Here is a 12,426-nt window from a genome sequence, read left to right on the forward strand (position 1 = left end):
CAACCCTCAGCGCAACCCACCCAATCCCAAACGCAGGTGGCTCAGCAAGGAAGGGGGGACTTCTCGCATCCAGTATAGCTCGCGGTCGCAGTCTTTCCCTCCCCTACGCCCTGCGGGACCTGGCCAGCAGCAACAGCCGCCGAACCAGGACCGAAAGACCAAGGGGCAGCAGCAACAACCCACCCGCCAGCTGTCCCAGCAGGTCTCTGGCAAGTCTACCGAGAAGCGCAGTTCCACCCCCTCAGCCGGCACCGATACCAAGGTGAGCTGACCAGCAGTAAGGGCGACACCCATCGCTCCGCCCAACACTCAGTCTCCCCCGCGTACGAACACCTTCTCGCGGAAAATGTGAAACTCAAAACAGGAACTGGGGTTAAAACACGTTGGCGGGCGAGTTGGTTAGAATCCATGGTAGAGTTTATGAGCGCGACTGAACGAGGACGTAGAAAGAAACAGATACAGAAACAAACGCTTATTGTCAGGATTGGGGGCTCAATCCCATCGCTCGAGATCCGTTGCCAAGATTGGAGTCCGGCATGAATTCGAAGGTAGCTGGCCCATGCCGTCGTCCAACTTAAACACGCTGAGAACGTTGATGAAGGGAAGAACTGCTTCTCATCGAGAACGAGGAAAATGGGTTTATTTACAGTAATTAAATCAGTCTAACATGACTGCTTAAGAAAAAGAGTGTCAGTCCAACATGACTGCTCAAGAGAAAGTGTGTCGAGCATGCGCACAACCGCCGTTTTTAAACACTCGGTCCGCCGGCGATACAAGGCGGCGCGAACGTTCGTTTACTCATTGTCAACTTGCCGCCGCCCTGCAGAACAGTTTACGTACACATCGGCACACACATTCTGATGCCCGGCGCCGGCGACAGAGGGGCGCCGTTCCGGGTACCTCGGAGACATTCTGGGTAGCTCGTTGTCCTGCTCATCTTCGTCGTGTGAGAAGCACGAAAAGACAGCTTTCCCGCGGCAGCTCGCTCACGCGTAGCAGATCAGGTTCGTGCTGGAGAGCTCTGGCACAATAGTTCGCCCTCCGAACTAGTTCCGTCACAACGGCGATGGGGCTGGAGGATTTGCGGCGGTGCCAGCACAAAGCCCGCTTCCTCGAACGTATCCTAGCTGAAGCGACGGAGAGTGGGGGATGCGCGTCTTGTCCCCCAGTCGAAATTGGGTGGCAATCCTACATTGCAGCTCGCCATTCTTAACATTATACACTCTACCAAGGAGCTGGGGGCCATCCGTCAGGGCGCGACAGGCTATAGGGATAGGGCTTAACCCCATGCCCTAATGGCGCGTCTCAGATCGCCACCCGACTCCACCGAACACCACACCCAACAGACAAGCAGCCCCTAAAATGCCGCCCTCGATTTCCACCCCGGCGGACTCCGCGGTCACACGCGAAGAGATACGCGAGATGCTCTCTGCGCTCTCCTGACAACTCTCCCAACAATTCAGTACCGTCTTCACATAACACCACACACAGTTCGGAGTCCTCCTCGACTCTCTCGAGACACGCCTCGAGGAACAAATTGCCGAAACAGGCTGCAATATGCGAAGGAAGGGGGCCATCCTCAGTTTCCGCACCACGGCAGATCAAGTCCCTCTCAGAGCCTGGAGTCACTTGCCCCCGAACTCTATTCCACACCGGCGTCGACACCCGCTGACCTCACCCTCGCTCCCATATCGGCCTCGCAAATCGACACCTTGACACCCCCACTTCCCCACACCGCGAGTTAACCATGGGCACCTCAGCCTCAGCCATTGGCGAACCTTTAAAAATCTGGCAGTGGAACTGCCGCGGCTTCCGCAAAAAGCAGATCCTCCTCCAACAATACATTAACACACACCTTGCTCAACCAGATGTCCATAGCGCTACAGGAACCTGGCACATTACCCACACTCCCAGACTATATGAGCCCCAGGATAGCCCGACAAAAGACAGAGCGGCCGTCCTGATTAACGAAGCGCTAAGCCCAATTGGCCTCGACAACATCCCGGAGACCAACATCGACCATGTGACGGTAGAGCTACTTCTCAGGCGCCAAAAGAAAACCTAAAAGCGAAGCAGCATCATCGTCAATGCATATAGCCCTCCGAAGCAAAAAGCCACCGACTTCCACGCTCTCGTCCAAGGTGCCCCTAAATTGGCCCAGGGAAAGGAACTCGTACTCCTCGGGGGCTTCAGCACTCTCGACGAACGCTGGGGATACAACCGCTCGGATGTCAAAGGCAAACAAGTTGCGGCTGCCACCGAAAAATTCCAACGCGAACTGCTTACGGACCCCGCAACTCCTACCCGGATCGGCAACAGTTCAGGCTTTTATTTTGGAGCCTGTGAGCATCACATAGGTGAAAATAAAATTTTAGAAAATAGTAAGCTCTTAGTGACACATTTATAAAAGCAATTCCAAGTTTTCTTTCCTGACCGTTTTTAGTGAAAAAATTCGCAAAAACGCTAGAATTTGCTCATTTTCACCTCGGTGCTGGAGTAAAAAACATCAAGTTATTTTGTGAAAATGTTTTATAGTGAAATAATAATATTCAGACAACGCAAAAGCCCAAACTTTGAAATAATGCGCAAAACGGTCGATTTTTGGCGAATTTCGTCTTTGCACCTGGTTTTCCATTGTTTCGTGAAATTCAAATGCCGCTCACGTGGCCAAAAACTTTTTTCCGTTCAAAATATTTTGCGGAAATACTGTTCAAGTAACGTTTATATACGCGTAATTTTTTGAGAGAAATGATTTTTCTCGAGAGCCACGGTTGGGACAGTTGGCGCGGAATGACCCTGCTTTCATTTGCGTTTTGGCTGGTTTTCACATCCTTCATACCTGACTTCAACTCGGACTGACCTTTATAGTAAGCTCAACTGTCGTCTTCTTTATCTCTTTAAGCAATAATAAGACGGTACTCATTTGATCAGACTGGGATTCGGGAAGACTACTCGAGGCAGAGATGCATATTGAGCCGAGCTCTGCACCCTTGGAGGCCCCGGGTTTTCCTCGACATCACCACGTTGCAACAACAACAGTGCCACGTCGAGACAATCACACACAATAGCATATAAGACAAGTGGGCATGGGAGCAGCAAAAATGAGTGATTATCACGCAGTTTAGCATACAGGGTTAAATTTTTACGTACCTGTGGAGCGAAGAAAAGTTGCGCGTGAGGCACAGTGCAACGAGTGGTGCTCGCATGCCCACTGAAGGAGTAGCTAATCAGCAAGCTGCTTTTGAAGGGGCTGGGAAAGGGCCGTAAATCAGCCGGTGCCGTCGTCCTACAAGCGATGAGGTGTCCGCCTAGCGGTACATCCAGGAAGGACGGAATATTATGGAGACCACACGTGCGGGTGACGGGCTCTTGGCGATCTTGGCCTGCATCAACGCATACGCTCACGGTAGGGCAGATGTGGATGGGTGCAGAAGGTGAAGCAAGGGCCAGCATCAGCAAAATCTGTGGAGCGAAGAAAAGTTGCACATGAGGCACAGTGCAACGAGTGGTGCTCGCATGCCCACTGAAGGAGTAGCTAATCAGCAAGCTGCTTTTGAAGGGGCTGGGAAAGGGCCGTAAATCAGCCGGTGCCGTCGTCCTACAAGCGATGAGGTGTCCGCCTAGCAGTACATCCAGGAAGGACGGAATATTATGGAGACCACACGTGCGGGTGACGGGCTCTTGGCGATCTTGGCCTGCATCAACGCATACGCTCACGGTAGGGCAGATGTGGATGGGTGCAGAAGGTGAAGCAAGGGCCAGCATCAGCAAAATCTGTGGAGCGAAGAAAAGTTGCACATGAGGCACAGTGCAACGAGTGGTGCTCGCATGCCCACTGAAGGAGTAGCTAATCAGCAAGCTGCTTTTGAAGGGGCTGGGAAAGGGCCGTAAATCAGCCGGTGCCGTCGTCCTACAAGCGATGAGGTGTCCGCCTAGCAGTACATCCAGGAAGGACGGAATATTATGGAGACCACACGTGCGGGTGACGGGCTCTTGGCGATCTTGGCCTGCATCAACGCATACGCTCACGGTAGGGCAGATGTGGATGGGTGCAGAAGGTGAAGCAAGGGCCAGCATCAGCAAAATCTGTGGAGCGAAGAAAAGTTGCACATGAGGCACAGTGCAACGAGTGGTGCTCGCATGCCCACTGAAGGAGTAGCTAATCAGCAAGCTGCTTTTGAAGGGGCTGGGAAAGGGCCGTAAATCAGCCGGTGCCGTCGTCCTACAAGCGATGAGGTGTCCGCCTAGCAGTACATCCAGGAAGGACGGAATATTATGGAGACCACACGTGCGGGTGACGGGCTCTTGGCGATCTTGGCCTGCATCAACGCATACGCTCACGGTAGGGCAGATGTGGATGGGTGCAGAAGGTGAAGCAAGGGCCAGCATCAGCAAAATCTGTGGAGCGAAGAAAAGTTGCACATGAGGCACAGTGCAACGAGTGGTGCTCGCATGCCCACTGAAGGAGTAGCTAATCAGCAAGCTGCTTTTGAAGGGGCTGGGAAAGGGCCGTAAATCAGCCGGTGCCGTCGTCCTACAAGCGAAGAGGTGTCCGCCTAGCGGTACATCCAGGAAGCACGGAATATTATGGAGACCACACGTGCGGGTGACGGGCTCTTGACGATCTTGGCCTGCATCAACGCATACGCTCACGGTAGGGCAGATGTGGATGGGTGCAGAAGGTGAAGCAAGGGCCAGCATCAGCAAAATCTGTGGAGCGAAGAAAAGTTGCACATGAGGCACAGTGCAACGAGTGGTGCTCGCATGCCCACTGAAGGACTAGCTAATCAGCAAGCTGCTTTTGAAGGGGCTGGGAAAGGGCCGTAAATCAGCCGGTGCCGTCGTCCTACAAGCGAAGAGGTGTCCGCCTAGCAGTACATCCAGGAAGGACGGAATATTATGGAGACCACACGTGCGGGTGACGGGCTCTTGGCGATCTTGGCCTGCATCAACGCATACGCTCACGGTAGGGCAGATGTGGATGGGTGCAGAAGGTGAAGCAAGGGCCAGCATCAGCAAAATCTGTGGAGCGAAGAAAAGTTGCACATGAGGCACAGTGCAACGAGTGGTGCTCGCATGCCCACTGAAGGAGTAGCTAATCAGCAAGCTGCTTTTGAAGGGGCTGGGAAAGGGCCGTAAATCAGCCGGTGCCGTCGTCCTACAAGCGAAGAGGTGTCCGCCTAGCGGTACATCCAGGAAGCACGGAATATTATGGAGACCACACGTGCGGGTGACGGGCTCTTGACGATCTTGGCCTGCATCAACGCATACGCTCACGGTAGGGCAGATGTGGATGGGTGCAGAAGGTGAAGCAAGGGCCAGCATCAGCAAAATCTGTGGAGCGAAGAAAAGTTGCACATGAGGCACAGTGCAACGAGTGGTGCTCGCATGCCCACTGAAGGACTAGCTAATCAGCAAGCTGCTTTTGAAGGGGCTGGGAAAGGGCCGTAAATCAGCCGGTGCCGTCGTCCTACAAGCGAAGAGGTGTCCGCCTAGCGGTACATGCATCCAAGAAGCACGGAATATTATGGAGACCACACGTGCGGGTGACGGGCTCTTGACGATCTTGGCCTGCATCAACGCATACGCTCACGGTAGGGCAGATGTGGATGGGTGCAGAAGGTGAAGCAAGGGCCAGCATCAGCAAAATCTGTGGAGCGAAGAAAAGTTGCACATGAGGCACAGTGCAACGAGTGGTGCTCGCATGCCCACTGAAGGACTAGCTAATCAGCAAGCTGCTTTTGAAGGGGCTGGGAAAGGGCCGTAAATCAGCCGGTGCCGTCGTCCTACAAGCGAAGAGGTGTCCGCCTAGCGGTACATGCATCCAAGAAGCACGGAATATTATGGAGACCACACGTGCGGGTGACGGGCTCTTGACGATCTTGGCCTGCATCAACGCATACGCCCACGGTAGGGCAGATGTGGGTGGGCGCAGAAGGTGAAGCAAGGGCCAGCATAAGCAAAATCTGTGGAGCGAAGAAAAGTTGCACATGAGGCACAGTGCAACGAGTGGTGCTCGCATGCCCACTGAAGGACTAGCTAATCAGCAAGCTGCTTTTGAAGGGGCTGGGAAAGGGCCGTAAATCAGCCGGTGCCGTCGTCCTACAAGCGAAGAGGTGTCCGCCTAGCGGTACATGCATCCAAGAAGCACGGAATATTATGGAGACCACACGTGCGGGTGACGGGCTCTTGACGATCTTGGCCTGCATCAACGCATACGCTCACGGTAGGGCAGATGTGGATGGGTGCAGAAGGTGAAGCAAGGGCCAGCATCAGCAAAATCTGTGGAGCGAAGAAAAGTTGCACATGAGGCACAGTGCAACGAGTGGTGCTCGCATGCCCACTGAAGGACTAGCTAATCAGCAAGCTGCTTTTGAAGGGGCTGGGAAAGGGCCGTAAATCAGCCGGTGCCGTCGTCCTACAAGCGAAGAGGTGTCCGCCTAGCGGTACATGCATCCAAGAAGCACGGAATATTATGGAGACCACACGTGCGGGTGACGGGCTCTTGACGATCTTGGCCTGCATCAACGCATACGCCCACGGTAGGGCAGATGTGGGTGGGCGCAGAAGGTGAAGCAAGGGCCAGCATAAGCAAAATCTGTGGAGCGAAGAAAAGTTGCACATGAGGCACAGTGCAACGAGTGCTGCTCGCATGCCCACTTTGTTGTTTGAAGCCAGGAAGGGAGTTTTGCAGGCCAAGACGTACCGAGTAAAATACCAAGGATACGCACGTCATGTGGTGCGTGTGGAGAGGAGGAGGAAACGGCGGAACACCTGACAGTTCAAAGCAGCGGGGCAGACTTTTTTTTTTTTTTTCAAGGCATCGGGGTTTAGGGACAGTGGAGGCAAAATAGAGTATAAGCGGCTAGAAATAACCAAACGGAGGTTATCTGATTGGTAGCCAAAGTCAAGGCAAGAATGAAATTTCATCCTCTACTAACACAAAATATAACGCTACCCACGGATAGGTGGCGTGAGCCACCGCCCGATTTAAAGGCTTCAGCCTTATCCATCCATCCAGCCATCCTTTTACGCCGATCCAGTGACCCAAGTTGTCTACCAGTATTAGGGTGGCCTTCTAGCCACCCTACCAGTATGGCCCCCTCTAGCCACCATACTACCAGCTTAAGCCACTGTAGGTGGTCGAGATGACGTGCGCTTGCTCTGAAGAAGTTGCGTGCGAGTAAAAGATTCTGCTCTTAACAGCTCCTGGTCGTGATGCCACCGTTGTCACGCCACCGTCGTCATACAATCGTGCATTAGTTGGTAACACCGCGCCGTCGTAATCGTCCCTTCGCCTTCACTTCGGCTTTGTCGTTCCTTCGTTCCGTCGTCATCCCGCCATCGTCGCCTTGCACTCGTTATCGTACCGTACCGTGCTTGTTGTAGCAGTCGTTCAGCACCCCCGCGAAATACTGCGGGTACAAAGCCTTGTAGGCGCTGTCCTGTTGAGCCGTAGTGAGCGGGGGACCAGCAACTCTTTTCTGCAGGTCATACTAAACGGGAGGTTGGCTGTCGAACGCAGACACTCGGTAAAAAACGCGTACTGACGCACCAGCTTGACCACCGGTTGCACGTACACATTTCGCGTATTGGTGAAATCCAAAGTCAACCCGACGAAAAAATACATGTCGTCCAAAGACGAGAAGAAAACACTTATTGTACATGTCGCTACATAACGTCACTGCTTTTCCCCGCTCCTCGTATTGTAGCAGAATCTCGGTTTGAGGTTGTTGGCGGGTCATAATTAAGACATATTCAGAGTTCTTTTGGGGGCACTAATAATTAAGAAAAAGCAACTAGAGAACTGGCAAGACAATCATTATGCAGCACACGACGACGAAAATAAGTATAAACCGCAGCATTAGAAGACCTTGCACAACACTAGCAAATGTCACGTGATTTTTCTGGTATATAAAATCTTAACGAGTGTCTGAGAAACAATGCGATCTGTATAAGTAACAAGACATGTATGTAAAAACACACGCAAAGGAATAAGACATATTTCATCGAATTTCTAGCTTTGTGAGAACAATTAATGCTAAGTACTAATACAACATTTTAGGAATTGTTAGAGAATGCTAGTTTTAGATGCTCTGAAGGTTTCCGGATGGCGGACGATAACCGTGTTTTCTGGGAGGCTTTTCCGCAGCTTGGTGGCACGACGCAACGCTGAAAAGTTAGAAGCGTGAGTTCGGCCGAAAATTCGTTGTTGTATGACCAGATTATACGCAGGCGATATGTGACCAGATGAGTGGCAGTGTGATATAATGATGACTGCGAACGATTGTGTGTGTTCAAGAGTGCGAGCGGCAACGGAAGGCGCCAAAGTAAGCAGCAATTTAGTTTCCACTGGCACGTGAATAATTTTCTACCGGTACTTCAAGAACGAGCCTGATTCCAAGTTTCAAACAGACCGCCGTCACAGGCTACGTCCTCCGAGGGTCTCCCTGCCGGTCGTTGGGCGAACGACCGTTCTGGGCCTCGCTGCAGAGTAATTTTGCGCTCAACAATAAGTGCACAAATTACGCTAATTTACTCACAATTTCAAAATAACGGCTCGTTTCCAAGCGCAGCCGAAGCGTCTCTCGCCGTCGGTCGTGTTTCGCGTGGTATCTCGCGCGCGAGTTGATCAGCGCGAGTGTAGGAGCCGCCATGTTTTCGTGAACACTATTTTCAACTCGGCGTGTGGCAATGTGGGCTTTGCGTGCGGTGTGTGTGTGCCTCGATTCGCGCTCGGAATTGGGATGTTATCGCCGACAGTAGTGTGCCTTAAATCTGCCCGTTCGACTGCGTCGTCCGACGAAGGTGCGTAAGCGTCCACTACGTTCGTGCCGCGCGCCGTGTCTCCCGACGCACGGCCTAGCACGCCGAGACGAAAACACAGCCATGCTCTCCCGTGTGTTCTTTCCCGTCTTCCGGCGGCCCTGTCAGCGCGACCGGCTGGCATTGGTGCAGTGTCGACAGTGCTTGAAAAAATACTGTCGCATTCGTTCGACTCAGCGAAATCCACGAGAACGGCCGCGCTGGGCGGGTTTTTTTTTTCGCGGAAGCCGCATGCAGATGCTAGCTTAGCTGCAGTTTTTAAGCATCCGTTATTGTTGCTGCCCCCGAGCGCTGCTCTCGCGACCGTTTTTGTTTTTGTTGTGTGTTGTCGCGGCGCGCTGCCCCGGTTCTGATATGGCAGTGCGCGTTTCGACGCGGGCCACTTTTTTGTGGAAAAAAACAGTGGCGGCAGTGGCTCGAGCGGCGCCGCGGCGATTGAAGGGATTTTTTGTTTGTTTGTTTAGTTGCCGTGGACGCAATTGTTAGCCGCATTTGTGCGTGGCGTCTCTTTTTCGGCGACGTTTTCCCGCGTCAGCCAAGTGTCGTCCGTCGCCTTGTTTGGCTCGTTCCGCGCGCCGTTTTGTTTTCTTGCTCGCACTGTCTGGCTGTTCGACTTTCGTTCTCGACGATGCGAGCAGGCCATCGGCGGGATCGCATGCCGTAATCGGGTCGGATGCAGCTGCCGACACCTCTCGGCAGTTGAGCAGGCGGTCTCGGCACAGGCCCCCCCTTTCTTTTTTTGAGCTTGGGACCTAGAACGTATACCAGAATGGTCTCGGCCACTTCTCCCAGTCCCTTCTTTTCTTTTCCCCCGCCCGCCACTCTCGTTGAAATCGCGAAAACTGAAAAAACGTGCGGATTCTTCCGCTCGTCAGTTTGGCATCGATCGTGTCGATACTTTGGCGTAACCGAACCAAATCCGTTTCCACGTCACGCTGACCAACTGCTTGGTTGGCGGCGCAGTTGCATCTGAACGATTGTGCGATGTCGAGCGTTTTCCGTCGTAAACTATAGAGGGAGGGAGTTGATACGTGTAGCCTAACCCCCGCCTCCGTTTAATTTTTTGTTTAGTGTTATTTCTTTTTCGGATTCGTTCGAACAGGCGTGCCTTGCAACAAATGCATGCGCGCGTAGTTCTGTTATCGCGCCGTCTCCTTGCGAGGCGCGTGTCTTACGAGTCGACGTGCGAGCTTAGCGTAGCTCGTCTCTGCTGGATTTGCGGTAGGAAATGCGCTACCAAGGATGCGGCAGACGTGGGAAGAGGAGGGGGGGGGGGGGTTGGCTCGCTTTCGTAAGCGCTTTCGTTTGGCGATAATCTGCACTGGTGTTTTTCTTAGTTTCTTTTCTCTTCTTTTTGGTTCCTGTTGCTTCCTGCTGGCGGAACGCTGATCACGTAGGGGCCGTAGGGCTGCTAAAGCCGCAAGTTGGAGAAAAATAAATAAAAAAATTTAAACGACCAGCGGCGCTCGTGTAGTGCTGAGAGAAGGGAGGCGAACTTGCGTACCCGGCGCGAAATTGGGTCTCCCCGGGTGATGTTACGCTTGTCGCTGTTATTTCGCCCCGCGCCTGCCGGTATCGCGTGGGAGTCTCGTTTCATGCGGGCTGCCAAATTGAGAACGCGAGACGAAAGGATGCGCGTCATCATCACTCGTCTGGCCGTTGATTTGCGTAACCTTTAAATATCGTGTGTGGTACCTGTGGTACCACATCCGATCATGTACAGCATGATATATGTCCGGTATGACCTGAGGAGGTATGTTGTAAGAGTTCACCTAGTGGAGATTTCCATTCCGTCTGCTGTTGATGTTCTGATTGGCTGCGCAGACGTGGCTGCTAGGCGCCACAACCAATCAGCACTTCAACAGCAGACGAAATGGACATGTCCACTACCTTGACCCTTACAGAATACCTGCCCCGATATGTACAGCGTGATTCTAGTCCACTAGAAATAGTTTCGCTAATAAGTGGTTCTGCCAGAATGCTAAGTTGCTTTGACAGCCTGATGCCTTTTTAAAATATATTTTCTATGCTCTTGAGAACAAGGGAACAAGACTGGAAACAGGGGTCCCTTTAAAAAAAAAAGAATTGTCATCGAGTTCGACTGCCTGTGTTAAACATTGACATGTCGACATGGGCTGCCAAAACAAATTTTAGCGCATTTCGTGTGCAATCGCAAACACTGCCGTATATCTGACAGTCGCCCATATTTGGATGCTGCACAATCCAAATTACTGCTACCAACTATTTTTCTTTGCTAGATAGCACTGTTATGGGGGGGTTTTCTTGCAAGTGCATGACATCTCTTGCATAACTTGTCTTGGTTAAAGCCATTAGGTAAGTCTGGACAGCGCAAGTGTTTACCCTGTGAACTATTTCCCCAAAAAGTAAGCCGTTCGACATGTGTTTCTTAAGCAGCAATCTCAAGTAAATTGGGGCTTTCATTTGGTTTTTAGTAGGCAAATTGGAAGCTGTGAGCATTAGTTATGTTTAATATTACATGTTCGGCACTGTTGTTGAGTAATTTACAGCCATAAATATTGCTTAAGGAGGATGTACGACAGGTCTGACTCTTCAAACCGGCTTTGAATGCTTGGGTGAAAGATACCCTTAAGATGACCATGCTGCTGCAGCCAGTAAAAAGTGGGAACCTCGTTCATTACTTGTCTTCTGAGTCAGAGATATGCAGCAGTGCTTTCTGGGTCGGTGCAAATAGCCCTGTTTCTACATAAGCCAAGACTCTTAGAAACATGGTCCTGCTTGAGGTACTTAACCTTTTAAAAACAGCATATGCTTTAATCTTTAATTCGAGGCACTACCGTTGAGCTGTAAAGGTGAATTCGAGGTTGTAATGGATTGGGTTTCTTGCAAGCAGGACATGCCCCCTGATAACATACTATTTATGCTCGTTGGGGAAAGGCATGGTGCCATACTGGGAAGCTGTAGATTAACTTTTCCCACCTGGGGTCCCTTTGACATACTCGGAAATCCAAGTGCACGAGCGAGCATTCTTCCATTCGGGGCCCATCAAAATGCAATGGTGGTTGCCGGGATCTGAAGCTGAGACTTGGTGTTCAGCAAAACGCCTTACACACTAGTACACTGCAGCAGGCTCCCCCTCGCTTTTATTTGCCGGGCTCCCAATATTTTGCTCCAAAACATTCATTAAAAGGTGATTGCTGTTTGGGTATTCATGAAGCACAATATGCGGTGACATTAACTCTTTCTGGTCCAGTTGCAGCTGTAGTGCTTTACAAGGAATATCTGACATGTAAAAGAACAGAGACCGAAACTGCCCCGAGAAATTGGAGTGCTAGAAACTCTAATTACATAGTTTAGGTAGACTTAGTGCTGCAGAGGGTTTTTCCCTAGGATTTCTAAGAAAGAAAGAAAACGTCCACATGTTACTGCGTGCTGAGATAAGGTGTACTGGGCTGCATCTTTGGAGCCTTCTACCTACAGAATGTGGTCTTATTCACGGCGAAAAAAAAAGAAAAGAAAACTTAATAACTTGTGCTTATTCCACATATAAAGGTTGTTTAAAGTTGGATGTTATAAGCTCCCCACAGCATACTGTCTTTGTGAGAGGCAGCTCTCGCATAT

The 12,426-nt window shown here is 51.5% G+C and overlaps 1 protein-coding gene across 2 annotated transcripts in view; it reads left to right on the top strand.

The window, feature by feature from the left end:
• Positions 1 to 237: 237 nt before the first annotated feature.
• Positions 238 to 12,426, top strand: part of LOC126517613 (vasculin-like protein 1) — an 83,614-nt gene continuing 71,425 nt past the window's right edge. The window contains exon 1 of one of the 2 annotated variants that reach the window (XM_072285437.1): positions 238 to 262. The gene's annotated coding sequence lies outside the window, so the exon portion shown is untranslated. Of the gene's footprint in view, positions 263 to 8,639; positions 8,809 to 12,426 lie in introns of those variants that run through there. The other variant, XM_050167401.3, reaches the window with a different exon arrangement.

This window comes from Dermacentor andersoni, chromosome 11, assembly GCF_023375885.2.
Source record: "Dermacentor andersoni chromosome 11, qqDerAnde1_hic_scaffold, whole genome shotgun sequence".
In the NCBI taxonomy this organism is placed as follows: domain Eukaryota; kingdom Metazoa; phylum Arthropoda; class Arachnida; order Ixodida; family Ixodidae; genus Dermacentor; species Dermacentor andersoni.